Below are 27,567 nucleotides of genomic sequence, written 5' to 3' on the forward strand. Positions count from 1 at the left end.
GGAAAAACCAGCAGAAGTTAGGTGGAGCTAAAACACTGATTTTATTTAAGATACCAACAGAGGCTCCCAGACACCACAATAGGATCTAGATTTATCTAAATTGGAAACTTCAAACCAGCTTCTAGGCTATTCAGAGCTCTGTGTCTGTCTGTGTCTGTCTGTCTGTTTCTAGTACACACACACACACACATACACACACACACACACACGAGGCTCTACAAACACATTTGCTTAATAGTCATCACCATCAGCAGACCCAGGAAGGAAAGGGTTTCTTTTTTGGGTGTTCTTTGCAGAGACCTGCATGTCTGTGTCATGAGCTGTGAGTGAAGCCTGGAGGGTTTCAGGGAGAAAGCAACTCAGAGATATCCTCCAAGGATGAGAGTTCTCTAGGACCTGGCCCTGTGGTGGCTTGCCCAGAGAGGACCTGCCCGGAGAAACCAGACGGGTGCAGGGCCACACAAGCTGCTCTGTATGCAGATCTGCTCCAGACATCCACAGGCTTTCAGAGACTTAAGCTGTCAGCAAGGAAGCTAATTCCATACACTCAGACAGGCCAGGCTCTGCCCTTTCTGCTCAGATCTCCTGCCATGAGCTCCATTGTGGCTTGAGCCTCAATTGTGGAGGGAGCAGGACCACTCTCCCACCCTCCTCATCAGCACACTTAGTGTCTTTCTTACCCTAGCTCCACCCAACCTGCCTCCTCCTCTGCCAACATTTTTTTTTTGCCTAACTTTGAGAAGTAGCCTAACAGTTTTGCATTTGTGTTTTGATTTTCTCCTTTGGGTTCAAATCCTTACTTTGCAGTTGACTAGCAAAGAAAGTTGCATCTTGGTTTCCTAGGCTGTAAAATGAGGATGGTAAGAGTAACTCTTGCAGAGGTTGCTGTGAGGACCAAATGAATTAATTCAGGTGAAGTTCATAGAATGGTTTACAACAACTACAAGTTATTCCCTTTTCAAACTTTATACTGCTGCCACTTCCCATTTCCAGCTCTTGGAATACTTCAATCACAACAGGTCTGGACAGAAAATTCTACCAATTTAGAACCACATGATCTTTGTTATCCACTAACCAGATGGCCTTGCTGTGTTTTTTTTTCTTAAATACATTATTTATTTCTTGTTGTTTCATAATGGAGTTCAAACTTAGGACTTCCCACATGTTAGACAATGATTGTACCACAGAGCCAGCTATCCCCAGTTCTCACCCTTCATTTTACAATGCAAAAACAGAGACCCCCAAATAACCAACATATCAGACAGATTGAGTGGTGGAGCGAGGCCTGCTTAATCCAATGCTCTTCTGAACACACTCTTGCAAATATTTCTCCTCACTCTGGATGAGAGCGCTCTAGGAATTGGGATCACTGGAAAGAAAAGCAGCTCCGAGGGAGGATTTTATTGTACTACAGCCTTGTTGATTGGCCTCAGATTCAGAAGAGGCAATGGTTGGTCTCCTTGGAATATTTTGAATATATTGACTTTGCTCACAAAGTCCCCAAATTAATACCCCTACTCTTGCTACTGGACATTTCACCACTCTCTAACTAGTATTTTTAGATAATAACTGCACCATGAAGAATGATGAGCTCTCCTTTATTAAAACTGTTCTCAGTGCTCTGAATATTCAGAGAACATCCAACATTTTCGTGAATGAGATAGAGACCTTCTCTATTCAGAAGAGCCTGGGAGTCTGAGGCTGGGAGTTCTGAGGGAAGAAATGATTTTTGAAAAGGAGGAACGTGTGTGGAGAGAACAGAAGTCACTGAAAACAAGGTATGTGGACTTGGCCGGTTTTGCCCAAGACTAACTTGTTGCCCCATTCCCAACTGGAGCTCCTCTGCCCCTTTTCTGGTTCTGCCTATGTGAGAAATTGATTGACAGTGAATTCTTAGGAACATGTCTGAGATTGATTGACCTGGAGTTTGCAATGGCTACCCAGATGAATGTTGACCATTCATGTAGGGTGCGGGACATCCTGCAAGTCTTTTACAAGTGTCCTGGTCTTGCATTGGAACAAGACAAGGAGGTCCTTTTCTGTGTCATTATCCCAGTCAAGTCCACAGGATACAAGGCCTGGACAAAGGTGACTGCCACTCCATGGCCCAGAACACATCCTCCTCTCTGCCAGTCACTTGTCAACTTGTAATACTTCTCAGACAGCCACCTTCAAGAAACTGGAAATGCCTACAACTCATTCTACCTGAGTGAGGCAAAACCAAATGGGTAGGCTCAGGTATTAACTCAGTATGACATTTTCTTCCTTGTGAGCTAGAAGCCTGGCATGCTGCCATGTATCTGTGTCCTGAGAACTGCCTTCCCAAGTCCCCATGCACAGCCAAGGTCTGAAAGAGAAAGCAAGCAGCAGGGCAGAAGGATAGCATGAGCTTCCTATTGCAATGTCCTAAGGATTTCCTGCCTCAAATCCCAAACCCCAATCTAGCCCTAAGAAATATTAGGCAGATCAGAATTGAGCAGCAGTCTACAAATAGCTAGCCTGTACTCTTCCCAAACATCAACCTGAAAAGATCAATCTAAGTACCAGAACAGCACTAGGGCTCTGCTGAGATTTCTCTTAACTGCTTCTCTGGACAGAAGACTTTCCTTTAAGGAACATTCAAGGACATATCATTCTTATGATAGCTCTAGATTGGGAAGAAAAACAAGAACAAATACCATGAATTTACTTTACCATGATATGGAAGAACTCTCCATAATCCATTGTGAGGAAGAGGCTGGCCAGCTTGTATACAACGTATTTAGAAATTTGAAACACTCAGGTACACACAATAATGAAAAGAATACTGTACATGTTGATTAAATTGTCTCCTTCTGCAGAGCTTGTTCAACCATAGCCCTATGGGAGCAACCTTTTACAAATGAAAGGGGAAGGGGACCCAAAGCCATAACACCTGCAAGCAAATGCCAGATTGTCCTCAAGGAAGGTTGGCTTGATTTCCCCCTAATCCCAGACCCTTGATAGCTCTTCCCTAGTGCTTAATTCAGACGTTGATGCTGTTCTGAGGCAAGACTTGCTCTGTGACCTTGGGTCTTAATTTCTACTTATACACAATAAGAGGTGGTTTCTGTGGTCTCTTCTAAGTTTGTATGACTATATTAATAATATATAATAGACTACAAAGATATATACATATATACATCAAATGATATATTATTGGTTTGTGTTATCTCTTACAAGGTCTGTAATTTAATGTTTGTGAAGTAATAGGGATGACTTCTGGGTAGCTTGGCATTTCATTCATTAATCACACTTAGAAATAAGAACACATTAAGAGTGCTTTGTTATAGCATGGTTATATTATCTGAGAGAAGAATGCATATTATAGCTCTTTTATTTTGAGTAAAAGGGTCTATAAGCAAACATCAAATTCTTATGGTCATCCTCTACAATGTACTCAACATATCTGGAAAGCATGATCTCATAGACTTTGTAACTCAGAACATCATTTCTTGGCTCTATAACACAGATCCATTTTTTTCCCCTTGTACCAGTACTGGGACTTTACCTCAGGGCCAGGGTACTCTCCCTTAGCTTTTTTGCCCAATACTGGTGCTCTGCTACTTGAGCCACACCTCTACTTCTGTTTTTTTTTTTTGCTGGTTACCTGGAGATGAGAGTCTCATAGACTTTCTTGCTTATGCTGGCTTTGAAACTGGATCCTCAAATCTCCTGAGTAGTCTCTGGAGTAGCAACAATTACAGACACGAGCCACTGGTGCCTAGCTAGATCAATGGTTTTAAACCAATTTTAGGTAATGGATCTTTTTGAAAATCAAATAAAATCCACGACTCCTTTTCCTAACATGTTCATAAATGCAAGATGCTGAATATAATCTTGGGGCCTTCTTGGACTTTCCAGAGTTCTTAAACATTATTTTGATGAGGAAGGAACAGCTTCTACAATTTACTCAGAGGTGTTGTGGGGGAAAATGGTCAAAACAATTTTGGAGCCTAAGAGAACATGAGATAGCCAAGTCTCTTGTACCTTAAAAGTAGAATTTCCTAAGTCATTGTTATCACCAAGGCAAGACTCCCTAGTGAGTCTCTGTAAGATTTTGGGGGCACCCTGGCAATGCCAATCTCCTTTTGATTTAGGAGGACTGGTCCCATTTCTCAAGGACCTACAGAGGATCAATGCCAAGTCCAGAAAACTATGTTTATGGGGTATAGAACCTGGGTGGGTGAAGATAATCCCACGTATCACACAGCTTGGTATGCAGTCCCTGGTATGTATGTGGGAAAAGGCGTACAGATTTCCTTCTTGCAACATTACTCTGTTCTCTACCCCTGTATTTCCATCACTTTACAATTTCCAGAGAAATGCTGAAAGAGATAGAAAGAGTGGGGGGAGAAGGAGAAGGAGGAGGAGGAGAAGGAGAAACACATTGCTCATTGCTATGTAGCGTTGGAGTTTTCTCTGTCCTTTGAGTTTGAATTTTTGGTTGTTGACCATTGGCTGAGACCATATGGTTCTCTTGTTTTCATTCACATCTCCTTTCCAGCTCCCCACACAATATGGGGACTGTTTGCAGGGCTCCTTTCCATCAGCTCGCCCAGCAGCATATGACATCTTGGGGATTTGCATTTTTAATTTAATCATTAACTTAATGTTTGGGGGACATTAGTCATAGGAAGTTACTCTCACTCATCCAGATGCATTTCTGAAAGTTACAGCTCCTCTTTCTCTACCATAAAGCCCCCTTTGAGCATACCTTCTCCCATTTCCTTAAAATGAAACAAAACAAAACACTCTGTTCTTCTGGAACTCTCAAATGAAGACATCAAAGCTGGAAAAAAATTATTAAGTCAGAGACTACATTTGAGACTTCCAGAGGAGTTGGATCTGACTGGAGTTTTGGAGGAACTGTACTGATGCATGGTCAGGAAATGACTTAAACTTAATCTTCAAGGACTTGAAATCTTTTCCCTGAAAAGAGAGAGAGAGAGAGAGAGGCCCTTTTTTTGCTTACAGCTCTCTGGGGAGACCTGAATCCAGTGTTTTCTTCCCTTTCTGTATAAATGAACAAATGGAGTTTGCTCCCCAGGCTTCTGGCTTGTATAACTGGAAGCACTTTTGGAAGTTGGGCTTTGTGTGTTCATGGGCTTTGTAAGACACTGCACAGGTGGCTCTGGAGGAGAAGGTCGGTTTGACATGGTCTCTGGAAATTTGACTTGAGATAGGAAGAGGAAATATTATTTCAAGTAAGGAAACCACATGAGCAAAATGTGAAGGAAAGAAGAAGGAAAAATAATGGATATTCTGACACCATTAATACATCCATCTGAATGTAAGCAGATTAGAATTGTTGAGGGTGGAAAGGTTGGAATGTGGCTAAGGGAACAGGCTTTCTCATCATGACCTTTAGACTTTATTCTGGGGAGAATGTAGAGTCACTGACATCATGTGAGTTTCAACATTTGAGCATCAAATCAGAGTACACAAAGAGTGTTGGAATTGTGATGTAGATAGAGGTTATCATGAAACTGTTCTCACAGGAATCCCTTTTTTTCTCATAAACAAAGGGCAATGATTTTGTCCTTATTGAAATTCTCACAACTAGAGTATTGCAATTGTTTATATGGCTAAAGCTAAGGACCCCTTCCCTCTCACTTTAAATATGGTTTAAGAGATCTTCCTGTAAGCTTTTCAAGCTGACCCATCAGGAGGCACTCACCCAAGTACAATGAATACCTTGCCAGCATTACACTACAGTCTGCACTCCAGCATCTGATGAGCAAGTCAGCCTGTGTATGCCCAGTCCATCCTGAAGCCTGAGACTGAGTATGGACCATACCCTCTTGACTTGTGTTGTGTCTTTTCCACTTTTCTCTCCTTGATGGCTTTTCATCTAATTGTTCCTTTGCTCACTCAGAGAACTAAAAAATATACTTTTTTGTTCATTCGAAGAACTAAACAAAAAATCTACCTTTATAGCTCATCTGTTCATGACTCATGGTTCCTCGTGATTCCCTCTACAACTCTTTAGAACCTCATAGTGACATTAATTCATCAACTTCTGTCTATACTTTGATGTGTCACATATCTGGTTTATTATAGTGACAATTCATAAATATCCTTACCCTGTTCCCTTTTTTCCACCTGCCAGAAAGTCATCTCTAGAGGATCTCAGCAATCTACTATCTACCTACTATCTTTGTATCTATAATCAACCAGCCAGATAATGCTGTGATAGAGAAGGGGGAGGTGGAAGAGAAGGGAAGAAAGAGAGGGGCAACAATATGACCATATGACAGTATGTTTCTATTATAAATTGACATTTATCATAATCAACTAGGCTTTCCACATTGCCCAAAGTTTTCTTTATAATACACACACACACACACACACACACACACACATGCAAGCACTCTCTCTCTCTCTCTTTCTCTCTCCAATGACTAGTGGATCATCTATTCTCTTCTATCCTCACTGTCTTCCACCTCAGTGAGCTACAAGGATTAATGATATATCGAATAGATAAACTGTTTTATCCTTAACTTAGACATAATTCTATTTATTTTGGTCTTAAGCTATATGTTCAAATCGTTCCAAATACAAAAGATTTGAAAATCAACCTTATTCTCCATTTCTCTATATTTCTAATTCTCAAGCATCAATGTTCTCATTATAAATGCCTTCTGAGACTATGTGTATAAAAGAAAATACAGGGGTAGATTCTTTACCTTCTCTCTTTACTTTTACATTTATGGTAGCATTTTGCTTTTTTCTTAACTATATATATATATATCAATCATAGATGAATCCATTTAGGGACATAGAGAAATCCTTATTGTGTGAGAGGGTACTATTGCATTTCACCATAAGTATTTACTGATTCATTTAACTAGTGTACTAATGATGGCTATTTCCAACATTTTGTTGTAAATGATGCAATGATAAGGATAATTTATGCTTATTTCATTTTCATATATATTTTTCTAGATAAGTTCCAAAAGATCTCATGAGTGAGTCAAATGGTGTATGACTTACAATTTTATAGATACTGTAGGATTTGACTTTACAAATGTAGTACCAATTTCCACTTTTTCCAGCCATGTGTAAGAATGTCTGTTTCTCCGGGCCTCCAGGAAATATGAGTTACATCTTTCCATGCCTGCCCAGGAGACCCTTGGAATAAGGCTCTCAATGTAGTTGAAAGCTGCCTTTCCACAGAGAAAACTGAAGCCATTGAAGACTTCAGTCATTTTATTTCTACTTTATCATTCTAACTCTATTAAATTCATGTCCATGACATTTTTAATTCTTGTTTGTGGTCCCTTAAGTAGAAAACTGGTCCCTCTATGTAGATTTCTTGTCTCTTTTTCTCTTCAGAAAATGATCTGCTTTAGTCTTCCCCCTCTTTGCTGCATCTTCTTTCCATTGACTTTAAGCAACCATTAGTGATTCCCACTCATAAAACACCCTCTTTTGACCCTGTAACTTCGCTCTATTACTCTCTTCATTCGATACCTTTTCTTCACATCTGAGCCAGACAAATGTTTTCCCTTCTATTTCCTCATTGCAAACTAATTCTTTAACATATCCATGTGTCTTCTCTACTACTCCTGCCTGCTCTGATACAAGTCATCAGTGATTGCCAAGCTCCTTCTTTAAATTTGCACTCCAGGTCTTAAGTTACTTGATTTCTTTTTACTACCACCTGTCAGGGTTGACTTCTCCCTTCTTGTAACATTCCATTTTCTTCATGTCTCTGACACTATTTGTTACTGAATAACCTATACTCTGCTCATTCCTTTGGATTCTTCTGCTTGCTTCTCTTTATCTATCTGGTCCTAAGTTGTTTCCCCCAACCCACATATCCTTTTCTATTTTCTATTCTTCTCTAAAGAGAGAACTTATTTCAGTCCAAGTGATTTAAACACCAATTATAGGCAATAGCTCCCAAATATTTACTTGCTTCTTCTCTTCTGAGTCCTAGGCCTGTATGTCCAACTGTCGACTGTCTACGTCTTCTGTTGGATCTCTCACTTGTATTTTAAATTTAATATGTCTAGAACTAAAATCTCTCTTTCCTCCACACCCACGTCTTCCGCTTCCCCAGTATTTCCCCTCTCTGTAAGTGATACCTTCTGCCATATGGATGTACATGCCACTAACTTAGGCATCATCCTGGAAAATTCCTACAGCTCCAACCTCATATCAGATACACAAACATTTCCATTCTTTGGATTTCAAGACTTATCTCTGTTTCACCATGTTTTCTCATTTATAATAACCGTGTATTCATCAAAGCATGGCATTCCTTCTCTAAACTATGACAAAAGTGTGTAGCTCAGATTCTACCTCTGTTTTTACCTACTCGGCCACCTCTTCTCACAAAGCAGCTGAAGCTTCTAAACATGTATTACTTCTCTTCTTTAAACTTTCATAGACTTTCTATCATACTGGAAATGAAATCCAAGTCCATACTCGTGATGATATGCCTTTTCTGATGCCTATTTTTCCTCATTCCTAGTTGCAGAATCTGTCTGATTACATGATTTCATGATTAAATGATTTCATTTCCCTTTGTATACATGTGTGGTTATGCAACAGATCTCATCAAAGATCTGTAAGCAGAAATGTTCCCTGGGGGATGTGAGAAGGGTACTTGGAGGAAGCTCAGTCAGATATCTTTTGGCCTGTCTTTCCTCCTTTCTTTCTTAGTTCCTGGAATCAGGTAAGGGCTAGATTTCCACTGCATGTTTTGGATCACAATGAGCCTCCTATGTGGAAGGTACACACTGGATGGCAGTATAGAAAGATGGGAAGAAACCCTTCATCGTAGGGCCATGAAATTGTCATATTAATCCTACAGTGCTCATCTCTGATTTATTTTTACATGCTTTTGTTTTCTTCATGTCACTACTGTTTTATGCTTCAGTTACATGTGCCTGAACTTAATGTTAACTGATACATATGGCTCATAAGGCCCTGTGTGATGATCTGGCCCTTGTTCTTGCCTTTGACCTCATCTCGCATGCCTCTACCCTTGGGTATCCTTCATGGCACCCTCCAGACTACGCTGGCCTTCTGTCAGTTTCTTGAACTCCTTGCCACTTCAGGGCCTTCCTACCCGTCTGTCTCTGACTGCAATGCTCTTCTGCCCCTTCTCTGCCTGGCTAGCTCCTGTCATCTCTCAGGTCTGAGTTTAAATGTCATCTACTTGGACAGGCTTGCCCTGGTTCTCTCATCTGCATTAATGTTTCATATTTCTCTCACAAAAATCTTAATTTTTTCCTGCATGCTATGGGTTGAAGCTGGGAATAACCTGTTTATTTGTGAGTTTTTAAATGTCTCTATCTATTATGGGAAAAGATGTCTATTTGATCAGTTTTTATACCTTGTACCTCATTCTAGGCCAGCCATACATTCAAAGAGTAATCAAATAAGTAGAAAAAAATAAAGATTTATGGCTGAGGAATCTAAGAGTCTAGGTTTTATCCCAATTCTCACTGGTTGTGTGACTTTGGCTGAGTTTTCTCTCTGGCAGCCTCATTTTACCAGATCTTTAAATGAGGTCAGTAGCAGAACATTCCTGAGGGGACTGTGGTGAAGATTAAGTGACAAATAAAACTAAAGAATTCAACATGGTGACCTTCACAAAGGAAATGCTCAGTACACATTAGCTATTATTAATGAGTAAAGAAGAAATCAATGGAAAACCCAAGGTCATTTTTGGCCATTTGTTATCTGACCCAGGAAAGACATCAGTGCTACAGTCCTGGCCTTCACTTGCTGAGGCCACAGTGCCTTCAGTAAAAGGATAGTGTTTGTCAAGGGCATTTTGGATGTCCACCTTGGCCTTTTGTGTAAGGAAAATTCAGTGTCCTGCTCTAACAAGGCCTGCCCTTGGCTTTTATACTTGCTCTTTTTCTTCCAACAGTGCTTTGATCCATCTCCTAGAACTACTGTGTGGGTTCAGCTCAGTCACTCTGAAGTGAAGATCTTTTTCCTCCCAAATAAGTAACCTTTCTGCTAGTTGTGTTGTCTGACTTGTGAGCAAAATCCTTTGGAAGTGTGGCTTTAGTCTTATTAAACAAAAGGAAACCAAAACACCAATAAATGAAGAATGTGGGAAAAGGAGGCAATGGCTGGTTTCCTGTCTACCAACAGCTCCTTATCTAATTACTTCAAATCCATGCCCATACAAGATTCTGAGATGCCACCTCAGAGATTGTTTTGATTCTACTAGGGAAACTCCAAAGCCACAGTTTTGGAAAAGCTTCAAACATTCCCCAGATGAGTCATCTTTCCATTTGTAAGACATTCTAAAATCCTGTATTTAGCAAGAATGGAAGCAGGACACACACACATACACATACACACACATACACACACACACACACACACACACACACACACACACACACACACACACACACACATCCAACAGCCCACTCTGGATTCACTGTAATCCTAGCTTGAACATTCAAGAGAATACTTGAATAATACTTACCTACCTCACTTGGGTGTTGTTAACGATTAATTAGTTAATGTTTGTAAAGCACTTTGCAGATGTAAAGTGCTTGTTTAAGTGCTAAAGTATTATTATTATTAAGCAGAAGTTCTATGGTTGAGATGAAAATATTTTTTGTAATCATACATTTAACTGTAAATAAATGGAGTTTATTTATAAGAATGTTTTCCTTTTAGGGTCACCTCCTGCTTATTATCTGTAGTTCATCTCTTTTATTCTCATTTGAGGAACAAATAGAGCTGCCTCATTCTGAAAAATTTTATTTTGAGATAATTTCAAGGGCATCATTGATAAAAAAAAAATTCCCAGAGAGATTGCTTATTTACTCAGGAGGCTGAGTGTGAATTTCTTTAACAAGATCTCCATACTTTCTTCAGTAGCCAAAACTTCCTCTGAAAAATTTCCAATTTAGGCCTAAATTTAAAAAAGGAAAAATCTACAAACAGTCAAATCCTGTCAAATAAATTGGTGAAATAAATGTACTAGGCTGGATGACAAAAATGCTAGCAACAGGAACAAAGATAGGGTTTGGAAACACTTTGGCATTATCCTCTCTTCTGTCTTTAATCTATCTTGGTTGTAAGGGTTGGGGGATTGGAGGCTGAGAAAGAAGCAAATGGCCTCTGCCATATGCAATCTGTCCAGTGAAAGAGCAGCCTTAATGAAGTAGTAAACTGTCCAAGTCCATAGCAACCTGCAAGTCAAGTTTTGGTGCCTTAGGCAATTCCATGGGAGTCACACTGGATCTTTAATGAACTTAGCAGACTATAAATCAACGAGGGATATGACACTGGGAAAAGGATGAAACTAAAGACTATCAGACGAGGCAAGCTGCTACTGTTTCTTTAGTAGAAAAAAAAGCAGGCTGAGTTTTTGATAAGCCATGTCCTTTGGCATATTTTTGAGCTTTCTCCCCTCTCCCAAGATAGGGTCAGGCAATGGCTATTTTTAGCAGCGATACAAGTTATCCAGATTTTTCAATCAGTACCATGCAACGTTTGGGTCTTTAATGTATAATTCCAGGGTAGGTGGGAACAATCCAGCTGAATTACCGACATTGGAAGGAAATGAAATGTCAAACTGCTGATCATGTATATTTTACATTATTTAATTAAAAGTAGATAACAGTGTATGAATGAACCAGAAATCAGATAAAAACGGCAGCATTTTCTCATACTTAACACTTATTTGACTTGTGGTTGTGGGAAAACTTTCCACAACAGGTCTGTGATATCTCCAAATAGAAAAAAAAAATCAGGAGTATAATTAAAAAATACTGCAGGGAAGAAGTGATATTAACTTCAACCTTGAGCAGAGCTAATCACAGCCACAGTGCCCAACACTTCTTATTCCAGATTAATGGGAATCTCCTTTCTTGCTTGCTTTACCATCAAGTGAAAATGGGGAAATTATCAGAATTTTGCTAACTCAAAGTATATATTTCAAGTATTCAACATACTGCTTATAGAAATAAAGAAAAGAGATGGGTTATAAACTCTAGGTATTAAAGATTCCCTACCTACTTTTTTATTTTAATAGAGTCTCATTAAATGACCTATAGCACATCTTTCCTAGTTGTCCCTTAATACAGAACTACTAATTCACTGGGCTATCTTTAGAGTTCTGGGTTTTAGGGTTTCATCATTGAATGTCCATCTACTCCTCTTCAGAAACACAGGAGTGACTATTCCTAAATTGGATGGATTATATTCTTAGTGAATCCAATCTTTTCTGTACCCATTCAAACACACCTGCATAAGTCAGAGCTGAGCATCCACAGACCTTATGAGGGAGCAATAGATCACAGAGACTCTAACTCTCTTTGTCAGGCTCCATTTCACTTTCAGACCAAATGGTGTATTCTTTGCTTTCTGATCTAAATTGTTTTAGGATCCAGTTTTAGAAATGTTCACAGAAGAAGGGATGGGAAGGGGAAACAACGAGAAGACAACAATGCTTGATAAGAAATGTACTCATTACCTTGCCCATGTAATTGTAACTCCTCTGTATGGTATTCTCACAATAAAAAAAAGAAATGTCCACAGAAGTCCCTATCTATACTTTGCTTCTTCTGCCAAAGATAACACCTAAATTTATCAAATGACAAATTATTCATAATCGCTTGATATTTCAATAATATTTCTGCCTCCGATTGGGCAAGACTTGAGGTTTTTCTTTGTTTGAACCTGATCTAATACTGCTACCATTTGTTCCTACTCCAGTCCCTAAGCAGAATATATCAAGAGTTCTTTAAAACAAAATCTTGTCATTTTTACCCTTTGTGGCCCAACATTAAGAAGCTTTCTTTACTGAGTTTTATTTTAGAGTACTCCTTGGTAAAAGGCGAAAGATTTATATGATCTGAAGAGAAACCAAAGCGTTAGAGTACTCCTTGGATTTAGAACAAAGAATATGTCATTTTATCAACAGAGAACAGTTTCAATCCATAAGAGACAGGGAGGTATATAGAGGTTATTAATTCCAAGAAAACAAGAGCCTACCTCATGTTGTATTTAAGTCTGCTGTAGGAAGTTTCCAGGAAGGATGGTCCTGAAGTAAGTTGTTTGGGCAGACTGATTGAGTTGGCATCCCATCTACTACTTGGGGTTGAGAACATTCTGGAAAACTGGCACTATCAAATCCACAAGGGGAAGTCAAGAACAGAACAAAACTGAGTGGAGATATGATCCAAAAGAGCCTAGAGCTAAAAGAATTTAGTGGGTATGGAAGGATACCCCTTTCTCCTAAAATTTTGCCCAGTGGGCCTCAGAAGAATAATAAAGTAGTTTAAAGAACTTTCAAAAACTCTGGCAGAACATGGGAGATTGAAACAAGGTCAGTTGGGTAAGATTATGAGGCATACTGAGATCCCCAGTGAGAAGGTACAAAACAGGTCCAAATTACTGTTTATCCTAACTTTTAATATACACAAGCTCCAATGCTGTCTAAAGTAACATCCCTAGTATTAGCATCTTGGATCTAGAAATCGTTATTTCTCATGAAAGGCATGAAGAGGTAAACCTCCGGTCAGTAGATGAGTTGTGGGGGAATGTGCTTTCCATTGTTACTGGGTAGGAATCTGTGAGTCTGAACATTTTGTCTGAACATTTCCAAAGATTTAGAATATCTCACTCAGATGCTGGATCTCAATTCCTTCATGTCTGACATTCTCACTTGTTCTCCTGTTATTTCTATTCTAGTTAAAAGTGGAGATGGTACAAATGAAAAGAAGCCCTTAGGATTGGCTTCCCGGCCCACCTGTCAGATATACAATTCCCTCTCCCTCTCTATCACATCATCTTATTTTGTTCTCATAGTAGGATGTAAGCACAGTAAGCAAAGGGTTTGCTCACTCAAGTGTCACTCACTAATCTGGTTCCTGGCACAATATACACCCTTGAAAAGAGATGACCTCTTCCCTGGAGTAAGGCCATGGAGATTATATCCAGCTCATATATTTTAGGGTGCTTTCCTTATATCTTTATATAGAATCAAAAACTGTAAGAACTATGTGAGTCTTGGTCTTTAAGACAGCAGTCTGTAAAGTACACCTTGAGTTTCTCTAGAAAGTTAAATTAAAACCTCTCTATCTCCCTGTCTGGGATTGTGCATGCTTATCCAGCTTCACATCAGCAGGTAATTATTATTTTGCCCTAAAATTAAAAAGCAACAAAACAACCTCTCTTCTTGCAAAGAGACATTCATGAAAAAGTTTAAGTCTTGTTCTGTTGGCTCTGATCTTGGTGATCCATTTTTTAAATAGTTATAAAATCTATCTTTCATGTGTAAATAGATTTATTATTAATATCATGCTAGTGGTCATAATTACCAAAGTTACCACTTCTGCAATTTTTTTTGTGTGTGTAATGTCCATAAGCTTTTTTTTTTTGGTCAATTGAGGGACTTGAACTCTGGGCTTGGGTGCTGTCCCTGTGCTCTTCAGCTCAAGGCGAGCATGCTACTGCTTGAGCCACAGTGCCACTTCAGCTTTTCTAGTGGTTTTTTGGAGATAAGAGTCTCACAGACTTTCCTGCCTGGGTGGCTTTGAACCATGATCCTCAGATCTCAGCCTCCTGAGTAGCTAGGATTACAGGCATGAGCCACCAGCGCCTGGCTTTATCCATAAGCTTTTGTTCTCATGGCTAGCACTCTACTACTTGAGTCACAGCTCCACTAGGTTTTTTGTTTTGTTTTGTTTTGTTTTGTTTTCCTTTGGGTGGTTAATTGGAGATAAGTGTTTCACAGATTTGTCTGCCCAGACTGGCTTTGATCTATGATTCTCAGATCTTAGACTGCTGAGCAGCTAGGACTACAGATGTGAGCTACCAGTGCCCAATTTGACTTCAATTTTAACTGAGTCTGAAATATTACCAGAAGAAACTAACTTACCTCCATGTACATACAGCTCTTAAAATAGCTCATGTATTGCCTAGAAGTACAGACCATGCTAGAAGAAAAATGGGCATGAGTCATGGAACTAATTTAATCTACGTTCATCCCTTGAATGAGCAGCACTCCTAGAATGAAACTAACCTCTGGTAATAGTGTATTTAGACCTACTCCTATTATCCCCTCATTTTTAGTTAAAACTAAAAATAACAAAACATTATGACATTCTGATGCTAGCCAGGAAGCATTTAAGAAATTTTGGAGTAAATTTAAAAGAAAAGGCAGGAATAGATAAGGAGAATAATCTTTACCTGATCACACTAGGATCACCTTGATGCTAACAAGAGTCAGTGTCATTCTGGCCACAGTAGCCTAAACACTTTACCAACATCACCTTTGATAACACAAGGCTGAGGATGACTACTGAGAGATGGGTAAGCATTCATCATTCCTTCATTCTAGAACCTTCTTCTTTCTTCTGCTTATTAGGTAAACTTGTAAAATCCTCAGTGACCCAAGGGCTCAGTGACTCAGCAAGAATTCACTTTAATTCACAAAATCGCAGGTGTTGTGCTAGCTTTTGGGGATAGAAAGAGGAAGTACCTAAGCTTTCCTTTCAAGTAGTTCAGACATGCCTCTGGATTTCTTAATGATGTTATGGTTGTGTGTAAATGTCACTGGGACTTCTTTTTTTTTGCCAGTCCTGGGGCTTGAACTCAGGGTCTGGGTGCTGTTCAAGGCTAGCATTCGACCACTGGAGCCACAGCTCTTTTTCCTGCTTTTTCTGTTTATGTGGTACTGAGAAATAGAACCCAGGGCTTCATGCATGCTAGGGAAGCACTCTACCACTAAGCCACTTTCCCAGCCCTCACTGGGACTTCTACATCACAAGCAGAAAAAGAATCATATATCTGGATTCATTTCTTATTTTGGGGCTATTGAAATTGTGATAAGAATTCGACTCCTCAGTGATTAACAGAAACTTACCTTTTGCCCTAAATGTTTTCATCTTGATCATTGGATGAGGTTAGTCCTTGGGTACTTTTTGATTTGTTTGAATGTGCACTCTGTAAAGTACATATCATTGTCCCCATTGTCCCCCACATTTATAAATGAGGTGCTAAAGCTTTGGGAGTGGGTGAGTCAGATTCCCATATGTCTGTGATTACCATTATGTCACAGTGAATTCAGGATTAAGGTGTGTCTTAGATTCTGCAAGTCACTTGTGGGTTTGGCAAACCAGAGAGTGGTATGGTGTCTTCAATGAACTCCTAAAAGAGCAATTCCAGGTGCCTCTGTGAGCCCAATATATATATATATAGATAGATAGATAGATAGATAGATAGATAGATAGATAGATAGATAGATAGATATAGATATAGATATATAAATAGATACATATCTAATATATATATATATATATATATATACATATCTAAGACATCTCACAGTTCTATCTCACAGTTTTGCTTCCTGAATTCCCTTATCTTTTCTCATTGCTCAATTGTTTTTAAGTTACCATGAGACAAAACGGACAGTGGATCGGGTGAGTTCTATACCAGGCTCCAACACTAAGTATCTGTGTGCCCTGGGGCATGTTGCAGAACCTCTCTGGGACCCAGTTTCTCCTCTGTAAGAGAAATGGCTTCCACAAAGTGAAGATACCTCTGTGATCTTTAGATATTTCTTGCCTCTCCTTGCCCCAGACAATCTGTTTCCTTTTACCTCCCTTGCCCCAAGACCATCAGATTCTTTGTTCAATTATATTCTTCACTTACAATTAGTCTTCACTTACAAGCCATCTTCTTTCCTTTCTCTGCCTAGTTCTTATGGCTCAGTATAGTCAACACTGATATACCACAGGTTGGGGATGACATGAAGGCAAGCCAGCATACCCCAGTTCATGATACAAACAAAAGGATTCAGTGGAGAGGGAAGACTTAGTGGCTCTCGTTCCCTTTGTGAATGTATTCTTGTTTGTGTCTCCCCTATTAAGGGCATGGTTCCCATAGCCTCTTCTCGGAGGGAGGCCGAGAGGGCCCCCATCCCATCCCCTCCAGAGGGCTCAAATATCTCCTCTAGCACCACTGTGCACCATGTTGAATAAACTCTTAGGAGACTGTGTCTCTTCTTTCATCTGCAATCCCAGATTATACCTCCTTTCGAGTTTGGTTTTCAAAGACGAGACCACCTCAGAACATGGCTTCTTCCAAGAGAGCATTTGGCAGCTTTCTTCTAAGCCTGAGGGGAGACTGAGAAGTGGTTTCTTCTTTTTCCTAATACAGGTATTAAGCTGACTTAATATTCACTTACTCTGAAAAATCCCACTTCACAGAAACATTTTTTTAACACGAGCCAAAGTGTTTCTCCCTAATTCAGCACAATTGCGCCTGGTTTATATCCATTGATGTTAAATGATTTCCCGTTTAATATCAATTGGAAATGGCTGATTTCCTACCCCAAACAGTACTTAATGTCAATTATGGCAGGCAGGGCAGAGCTGTTTTTCAATTAACTACAGCACTCCATTTGGTTTGCTGGCGAGTGGTGCAAGATATGAGCACACACAGCCACCTTGTGAAATGGGGACAGAGTGGAGCTTGGGACTGCCCGTACCCCCATTTATGACCAGCCAATTATGAGGTGGTCATGTAGGGTGGAAGGGATTCTTGCTTCTTCCCTTTCCCCAGGGACTCTTTACAGTTAAGTGAAATCCTGCTCTTTTATCGGGGAAACTTTTGGTGTGTGATGACCAGAATTTCTGGCTGGAAATCTTGCTGGAACAAAGTTCACAGAGATATGAACAAGTGTGTACTCCTGGAAAGGATACGATCGGGAGGTATATTTTCTAGTTTTTCCCAAAGAGTGAAGGGGGGAATACAGACATGAGGCTGAGACTGACAGCACACACATTTAGCAATTTTGTTAATTTGAATCAGCTCCATAACCACAATGAGATATTCCGTTTCACAGGTGCCCATCTTTAAGGCTGAGAGGAGGGCCTGATGGCATAGGGCAATTTGCAGCTGGAGTTCAAATCCAGGTCTCAGTACATCTCGTGGACAAATCTTTCTAATGCACCTGGTAGTTAACAAGATCCCCAATGGTTATCCAAGTCTACATACTCCTTTGAGGAGCAGAACTTGGGATAATGGTGTATGTTGTCAAAAAGAAATAGACCCCAACTGTTCTCTTCAGTCCATGATCCCAAGGTCTCCACAGTCTTTTCTTGTATGCTGTAACCCCTTCATGAAACCTTGTGATTCCTGCCTCTGTGCATTGGACATCTTTTCTTATCTTTACCTCTGTTAATTCTAACCACCGTTCAGGGACTCATTTCAAAGATCTATAGAGTATTCTTGACTGGCACAGCCTAACTTGGATACTTACCTCTCAACACTTACAGCACATTGCTCTGTAACTCTGGGCTATAATTTCTCACCTATAGTTGTAGCAAATTCCCCAAGAACACAAATTAGGAAGAGACAGAACTTTGGCTGAGGGAACATATGGGTCTGGATGACTTGTGCTTCTTTATCTCACATTCAACAAAGATTTACTAAATGCCTACTATGTGCTATATACTAGGTTGGGATGAAGGAATGTTCTAGGACAGGAAATAACACTGCATGGGTATTCATACTAGGTGTGGTGAGTTATTGATACTTTTGAGTCAATTCTTCATTCACATCAATTTTCATATGGCTAATATAAACGTAGATAATGGTAGGCATACTAAGTATGTATTTATTACTAATGGCAGTGTATATTTATTAAGCACTTGCTCTTACTCTTAAGCATGGATAGCTATCATTCAATTATAGTAACTTGTTGAATTTTCATAATGATCTTATTGATTGTCATTACTGTTTTTATGCCCATTTTACAGATGAGGACACTGTCACAAAGAATGTAACTGGTCCAAAATAATCAAGCTTGTAAGCCAACAAACTGATCTTCAGACACAGCCTAACCTCTTTGTTGTTAAGCTATGGTGTTTCTTGAATGGACGAAAACATACAAAGTAAATTACCCCATTAATAGTTACTGCATTAGCTTCTTGGTACACACACACACACACACACACACACACACACACACACACACACACACACACACACATGCGTGCACACACGTCCTTCTTCATTAGAAAGACCATTTTTTTCCTCTTCATTATACCATCTTTGGCAAAGAAATGTCATCCCTGGTACCCACCCTGCTGTGCACACTTTGAGAACTATTTTAATGCTGAACAAAGAGAAATCACCTGAAACAAGGACAAGATAAAACATGGGATAAACACTTGAATAGATGAATGTTGTCAGTGGATTAGGGAAAAGTGAAGTTTCTGTTTTCTAAGAATGATTAAGCATCAGAATGCAGATTTCTTGTCTGGGTATTGCCAAGTAGACTGGTCACCTTTTTCTTAGCTTCTACTTCTAAGACTGGCTGGGAAGAAGACTTCCAAATGAGGCATCTGAAGCTTTCCAATTTCAGGATAGCAACCTGCCATTTTCTAAGATGGTTTGAGTGCCATATTTGCTAAAATAAATTTAGATTCTCATCTTGACCAACTTACTTGGAAGGAATAGCAGATAGCAGTGTGTGGCTATGCTAGCAGTTGAAAAATGCATGGCTATTATTTGAGCTGCATCCACGAGCACTTAAAGATGTACATTTAAAATTATCCTTACCTTTTGAATTATCCTTAAATAGTTGTACAAAGGGGTTTCAGTTCAACATGTCAGTTGGTGAGTATAATGCATCTTGATCAATGTCCCCTTCTTTTACTCTCCCCATCTCTCTACATTTTTCTTTTTCTCCTTCCCATGTCTTCTGCCAACCTACATGAGACATTCTAGGAACCACACATTGTCTGGAGTGTCAGGTCTGTACAACAATCTGTGGGATCATTTGGGAAAGCCTTTGATGAGAATTTGAATATTCTTTGAAATTCCTTATAGCGCTATTGATTTTTTTAAGACTCAAAACAATTGAAACCATCTATATATGCTAGTCACCATTACCCTGGTAGTTTGGGGGTCAACTTTTTAATACTAAACCAAAAGAAGAGTGAAAGGGGATATATACAGGGAGGGAGTGATACTTGAGAAGACCTTCAGAATTTACTGTTCTATACACTATTGGGTACAAAACTGGTCCCAGTGATAAAATCTATGCTATAATCCCTCCTCTAGGCTAACAATGAGAGTTTTGCTGTTAGCACTAGACAGTATTTAAGACCATTATTCATCCTCGTGGTAGCTAGAATGTCATGAGGATGAATATCTTCTTCACTTCAAGGTGTGTGTGTGTGTATATATATATATATATATATATATATATGTACATATACATATATATTATACATACATACCTTGGCATATATATACATATATATGGCATATATATATATATATATATATATATATATATATATATATATATATATGCCAGAACTTTGGATTCCTTTTTGTCACACATTTGACTCTGAGGGTTGTCTTGTGCTTTGATCAGAAGAGCCTTTCTCTGGGGAAGAGCTCTCAGAATTGCAAAGACTGGGAAAAGAAAAACTTCCTTATGATGAAATAAATTTTTTAAAGAATGGCTACTGAGCAAGACACTGGTGGCGCATGCCGATAATCCTAGCTACACAGGAACTTGAGATATAAGGATAGCAGTTCAAAGCCAACTCAGGTAGGAAAGTCCGTGAGACCCTTATCTTGAATTAACTACCCAAAAGCCAGAAGTGGAGGATGAGGCTCAAGTGGTAGAATGTCAGCCTTGAGCAAAAAAAACTAAGGGACAGTACTCAGGCCCTGAGTTCCAACTCAAGAATTGGTACATGCATATATACGCATATACACACACACACATACACAGACACCTGGCTGGTAGATAAGTAGACAAACTTAGACATTCTTAGATCCTTAGAGCAATTCTGCTTGTGTATCCCTGACCAATGTATCCCTCTGGTGATCTTAGAGAATCCCAGGTTTGGCCAAACAAATCAAGTATTTGGCATGATTTGGGGGTTCACATTATTGTATCACTCTCATAGATACAGCAGAAAGATTGTCTCAAGGTCCCTATGCAGAAATTCATCACATTTGGCACAGATCTCTTCTTGGTTCCTTTAATCTCTCACCTCCAAGGGGACCCAATCTGCCTGCTAATTAAGGGAAAAATAGACAGCAGATGAGAAGTGTAATTTTTTTTCCCTTTTCAAAGCGATTTAAGCCTTCCGAAGGTGCACAAATGTAGTACTATTATTCAAGTTAATTTACAATCCCTCCCCCGTCTACCACAAGGAATTTATGAACCTAGAGGAGCTGGAAGTCCCTTAGCAAAGTAAACAAACTGTAACTCAGGGTTGCACACTTCCAAGGATTCTCTATCAGCAGGTTTTATTTTCACACCAGAGGTGAAAGATAATTTGGTGAGTGGCACTCTGCCTCATTGAGAGCAGCCAAGGGGCTGCATGCCTCCTGCAGGAGACAAGGGGCTGTCTGCAGGTTAACACCCAGCAGCTGTCCTTGTCCTGGTGACTGACAATGATGATGGTAATAGGAGCTGGCACTTGCTGAGCCAATAGACACCATGTGTCAGGGACTCACCACAACTCTTTGAAACAGACTTCCTCAGGATCTCCATTTTACAGATAAGAAAACTGAGGCTGTCACAAGTATGGATTTTTTCTTTCAGCAATAAAAGGGATAATGTAACCTCAGAGAACTTGTCTGCAATGGGAAATGATCTAAGTCTACAGATTGGACCGATTAGTGGTGCTGCTGGTGGTGTGTGGGACTGGAATTAGAGCGGATATTTGTCTTCCCTTCCTTTCGCTTCCTTTCCCTTCTTTCAATTCCCTTCCCTTCCTTCAATTCCCCTCCCTCTTCTCCTCTCCCTTCCCCTTCCTCCCTCTTCCTCTGTCTTTTCCTCTCCCTCCCTCCCTCCTTCCCTCCCTCTTTCCCTCCCTCCCTCCCTTCCTTCCTTCCTTCCTTCTTTCCTTCCTTCCTTCCTTCCTTCCTTCCTTCCTTCCTTCCTTCCTTCCTTCCTTCCTTCCTTCCTTCCTTCCTTCCTTGAGTCACTACTGGAGCTTGAACTCAGGGCCTGGGCACTGTTCCTTACCTTTTTTATCTAGAGGTTGATATCCTACTACTTGAGCCATACCTCTACTTCTGGACTTTTGCTAGTTAATGAAGATAAGAGTCTCATGGACTTTTCTTTTCAGGTTGGCTTCAAACCATGATCCTCAACTCTCAGCCACCTGAGTAGCTAGGATTACAGGTGTGAGCCACTGGTGCCCAACTTGTTTGCATATTTTAAGAAAAAGGGAGCTTTCTTTTCTTAGTTTTCTTATATCCTCCTGTATTCCCCTTTCAAAGCAGACGAGGAGCACTGAGATAGGAGTCAGCAGGCCTGTTTCTTAGCTTAGCTTTAGGAGGAATTGATCTTGTACACACCCATGCCTTTCACCTGAAATCAGTTCCCTTAATTGTAAAATGACAGGGGGTGACATAGGTAGCTGATGTTTAGACCTTAGGCTTTCAATTCAATGGCTCCCTGATTCTGTGAAGCAGGGTGGTCTATCTTTCCTTTTCAAACCCACATCCATCCTTATGTGGGAGACTGTGATACTTTTCTCAGATGTGCAAGGCACTGAAAAGAAAGAAGTATGTGTGTGTGTGTGTGTGTGTGTGTGTGTGTGTGTGTTTGAGCTGTATAACAGACGACCTTGATGTGATAGACTATGGGATCCGGTGACACCGCACACTCAGTACTATTCAACACTTTGGCTGAAAGGGAGGAAGGAATGGATTTATTGACTTGTGACTTTGACTCAGGCCTGTGTATCAGGCCTGTTATTATGTGGAATGATTAGGCTGCAGTGGCAGGGACAAGTTAAACTAGAACAACAAAAGGCCTCTTTAACCTTTACCTGGCCACAAGGCCATTCATAATGACTTGCATGGTTTGGGAAACCAAGTCTTTACTGCCACACTCAATACTTTTTGCAGCTCCTGCAAACGAGCAGGGAAGGGGAAGATGGACGCCTGAGAGAGATGAAATGTAATCCAATTCTGCATAGTCCTGTTTAGAATTCTGAGTTCAGGTCTGTGTCAAAAAAACAGCAATGACTGAGAGATCATTATCATTTTCTTTGGCTTGAGAAAAAGAATTTGAAACCAGATACAATGGCTGCTTGCTGAGAAAACTTCCAACTATTTGTTATCCACTAGGGCAAATTATGCTGTTTCTGAAAGATGTTTTCCCTCTCGAAGAAAACATGTGCCTTCTATTAGTGTGAAAGAAACAGGAGACATGAAGCTAACACACACACACACACACACACACACACACACACACACACACAGACACAGGTCTCTCTGAAAAACTAAAATAGCCACAACTATCACACTTCTCTAACTTCTGAGCGATTTGGCATGATTTGGGGTACAAATGATTACCCCCTCCTTCCCACTATTCCTACTCTATTGCCCTGCCTTATGCATCATCGCTTTGGGTGAAATGGTTGTAACCTCAAAGTGCTGAGTAGGATGGCATTTTTTAGACATTTTTACCTAAATATTTTCAAGTTTTATTTTGTTTTTTTGTGGAGGTAATTGGGTTTGAATTCAGGGCCTGGTGCTTTCTAGGCACCTTGATTCATGGCCCAGCCCTTTTGCTTTGAAGTTATTTTACCTGCAGGTTCTTGGGTTGGCCTTGGACCATGATCCTCCTACTTCTGCCTCCTAAGTAGCTGGAATTACAGGCATGAACTCCCACATCTGGTCCCTGTATTTTGAGTTTTAGACTGGCCAGTCTCTGTTGTAAAGATTCACTTCTCTGAAGCCATAGTCAATATGGAAGCAAGCAAGTGTGGCTAGCTTCCAATAAAACTTTACTTATAAAAACAATCAGCAGGCCAGATGTAGTCCACAGACTATGGTTTCCTGACTCTTGATATAACCTATTGATCAAATGATGGAGACTAAAGCCCAGCTGGTCCAAGGAGGTCATCTGGGGCCAACTCAGCCAGCTAGACAGGACTGAAGATACACGGAGGGACAATTAAATACTTACTTGATCCTAAGGTTTCTGGTCTGTAGACCTTTGTTCACTTGATCTCATTAATCTTCCAAACAGTTAATGATGAAAATTAATTTATAAATTAGAATGTCGAAATCGTGCTCAATTAGTAGAGGCCATGGCTAGAACAGAGCAGAGCTGTGTATGGAGGTTGGTGACTCTGAAACCTTTGGTTACATACATTAGCCAGGCTTTTATATGAGCCCCAGTACACTGGAAAGGAACTTAAATCCTATCACTGGGGCTTAAACACCTGTAGATGGACGTGTTTGGGAAATTCTTGTAGAATTGGTTCCAACAGATGCCAGTGGGGCTTGGTGAGAAGACCCCCCCCCACCATAATATTCCAGGCATATTTTCATACCTGAATACATTCACACACATGTATGTACACACATAGGCACATACACACATTCATGCACATGTAATGAAGAGATCTGGTTGAAATTGCCTAACTTATCCATGAGGAGGCAATGAAGCAAAGCACAGTGTAGTTCTGGGACAATGCAAAACAAGCCCTTGAAATGAAAAGCAAGTCATCTAGGTACACTCAGGAGCCTGGGTCACTGTAGAAATAGCGGGAGCCTGAGTACCTCAGGGTAGCCTGCCACCCACCAAACAGCACAGCAAAGCCAATATGCATTTGTGTTTTCTTGCTGGAGATTAGAGACTTGGAGGTTTGGATTGAATCAGCATTATAGACTAAGATGGGGACTTAGCAGCCTCTAGGACTTGGTCAGACATAGATAAACGAATCACAGGGGCCCCAGAGGGGATCGTGATAGCACAGGGCACAGGTGCAGTGGTCAGAAGGACTTCACAAGGTACCCAGGTGAGTCAGTGGGAAATGACAATGCTAAGTCAGTGGAGCCAATGCTGGTGTGTTAGGGGCTCAATCCCGGCTGGATCCGTGTGGGTGGCTTTAGAAAAAGACACGTTGTCTGGCAGGATTGATGAGGACAATACCTGGATCATATCCACGTTTTCGCTTACAGTTACTGTATGTCAGTTGCTCTACAACCTGCAACACTACAGTCTACAACTCTTCCGAGATATCTCATTTAATCAGCCCAACAACCCTACAAAACGGAAGCACTGCTATCATTTTCTGTGCCATTCAGCCATTGCTGCAGTAACAAGCCCCACCAAACTTGTCAAATATTGCTGGTCTACAGTGGAAAGAATTACTTCTTCAGTCACATGAATAGCAGGAGATCTGAAGATGGACTCTAGCTTTACTCCAGGTAAAAAGGTCATCTGTGGGTCCCCTCTTAGGTTTCTCATTTGGGGATTCTGCATAAAAGAAGCCATTTCTGTCTTGGATATATTGTACTCATGGTAGAACAAGGCAAGAGCTGGTTGAACTTTGTAATGACTAACAAAGCATCAGGTTGGATTTTAGATACGTCCACATAGATGCTACCAGCAGGAACAAACCATGGCTAAGCCTGACATTGGTATAGGGGAAGCATTATCTAGTTGCTGGGAGGCACAAGTCACATTTCTGTGGTGGGAATGGGCAATTTTTTAACTAGTTCGATCTATCATGTCATGCAGTTTTATAAATGGAGAAGGAGTACTTCTAGTGAATTGTTATTCATTCATTATAGTACACATTTGGAACTAAAGGATACAAAATGGACATAATTATATGATGTATTTCTTATTTCCTCTTGTACCCAGGTATATGTACACTTTCAGAACTACCTGGCAAGATGGTCTTTCAGGTGGTGAATACTATGTTTGCACAATTAGGGAAAAACCTAAGGTATCTTAAGTTTCATGAACTTAAAGCTTGGCTAATATTCAGATTATACTTGTTAAAATCCATGTGTAAATTATTTCTTGGTACTATATAGAAAAGTTTTACTTTTAAATATGCCAGATCCTAAATGTACAGGAAATGGCTAATCTTGATTGGCAACTTGATTGGATTAAGAAGCACCTAAGGGATTAGAAATGTACCCCTCTGGGTGTGTCTGAGAAGATTAACTGAGGAGGGAAGACCTTGTCCTGAATTCAAATCCCATCAACCAAGAGACTGGGGACCAGAGGGAATAAAAGAGGAGGTAGGAGGAAGCGTTCCTTTCCTGACTTCCGGCCGCCACTATGTGATTTGAATGTCTCTGCTCTGCTGTGCTCTCTTTACCATGATGGACTGAAATCTTTCCAACTGTGAGCCCAAATACAAGGGTCCTCCTTTAAAAGTTATTTCTTTCCGGTTTTTTTCTTTTTTCAGCTAGAAAAAGTCTAATTCATCTAGAAAATTGATTGTAAAGAAGTAGGTCATTGCTGTGATTACATGGCAATGTGGTTCAACAGTCTTTGGAACTGGTTTGTGTGAGGAATTTGGGGAAGTTTGGAGATATGAGCTAGAAAAGCTCTAGAACTCTGTAAGCACAGTTTTAATGAACAATTCTGGTGGGATCTCAGTAGACTAGAATTCTGATAGGAAACCAGACACTGCTGTCTACCAGGTTTTAGGTGGGAATGAAACCTCTATTAGAAATTGGACTAGATTCATGTTTCGTTATGTGAGAAAACTTGTCCACATTTTTTTAACATGCCCTAAGACTTTGTGGGAGGCTGAACTTAAAAGTTACACACTAGTTAATAATTCAGAGGAAATTTCAAGGCAGTCCCACATTCAAGCTGTGGCATGGGTTTGCGGGCTATTTTCAGACAAATATACAGTGATAATTATGAGCAAAAGACAGTACAGAAAAGTTTGAAAGACTTGAAGCTTTCCTGGAAGGTTTGGGGACAAGAAAAATGTGGCTGCAGAAGAGATTAAAGCTATATTATTATTTTTTATTTATTTATTGCTCTCTTTGTCCATTTGTTGTTTATTATTTATTTGTGTGTATCTATTTATTATTTTTTAGTAGTTGCACAAAGGAGTCGCCATTTAACAAAGCAGTATATCTTGGTTGATGCCACCCCTTTCAATATTCTCACCCATTCCTCTCCTACCTCCTTGTTTCCCTCACTCTTCTTAATTTTGTAGGATAATTTTGTCTGTATTTTCCTCCTCTTCTGCTCTTCATTTGTCTATCCCTTTCTTCATGACTACCTCAGCCTTCTGAGGACCTGTTTCCTGGTGTTTTATTTTGCTGAACTTTGGTTTTGGCTTTCTAAGGAATTACACTGTTTGAGTTCTCCCTTGAATCTACCACATTTCAGCTCAAAACCCTTACTTACAGAGAAACCAAGCAGTTTGTATTAGGACAATAGAAAAGATGCCTTGAGGGCATTTGAGGTATCTAAAGACCTCAGCTCTGTCTGTAGTGAGTAAAATGTAAACTTAATTTAAGACTTTCCCCTGAGAAGGAAGTGTGGTCTGGGTATCCTGCTCACCTGGGGCCACCCAGGAAGTTGTTTCCCCTGGATTCATCTCCCCACACAATGGAGAGTCATGGATTGCTCAGCAATCCAGACATTCAGAAGCTACTGAAGCCATTGTCCAAGTCAGTCTGAGCTGGCAGCAGATAGTGGTGTTAAAAAGGATGTTGCTTTGAAGACACACAGAAACGACTTACATAGTGGTGGAGGTTTTCATCCAGAGTTTAAAGGAAAGCCTG

This window comes from Dipodomys spectabilis, unplaced genomic scaffold (genome assembly GCF_019054845.1).
Source record: "Dipodomys spectabilis isolate Male_0828 unplaced genomic scaffold, ASM1905484v1 ptg000141l, whole genome shotgun sequence".
In the NCBI taxonomy this organism is placed as follows: domain Eukaryota; kingdom Metazoa; phylum Chordata; class Mammalia; order Rodentia; family Heteromyidae; genus Dipodomys; species Dipodomys spectabilis.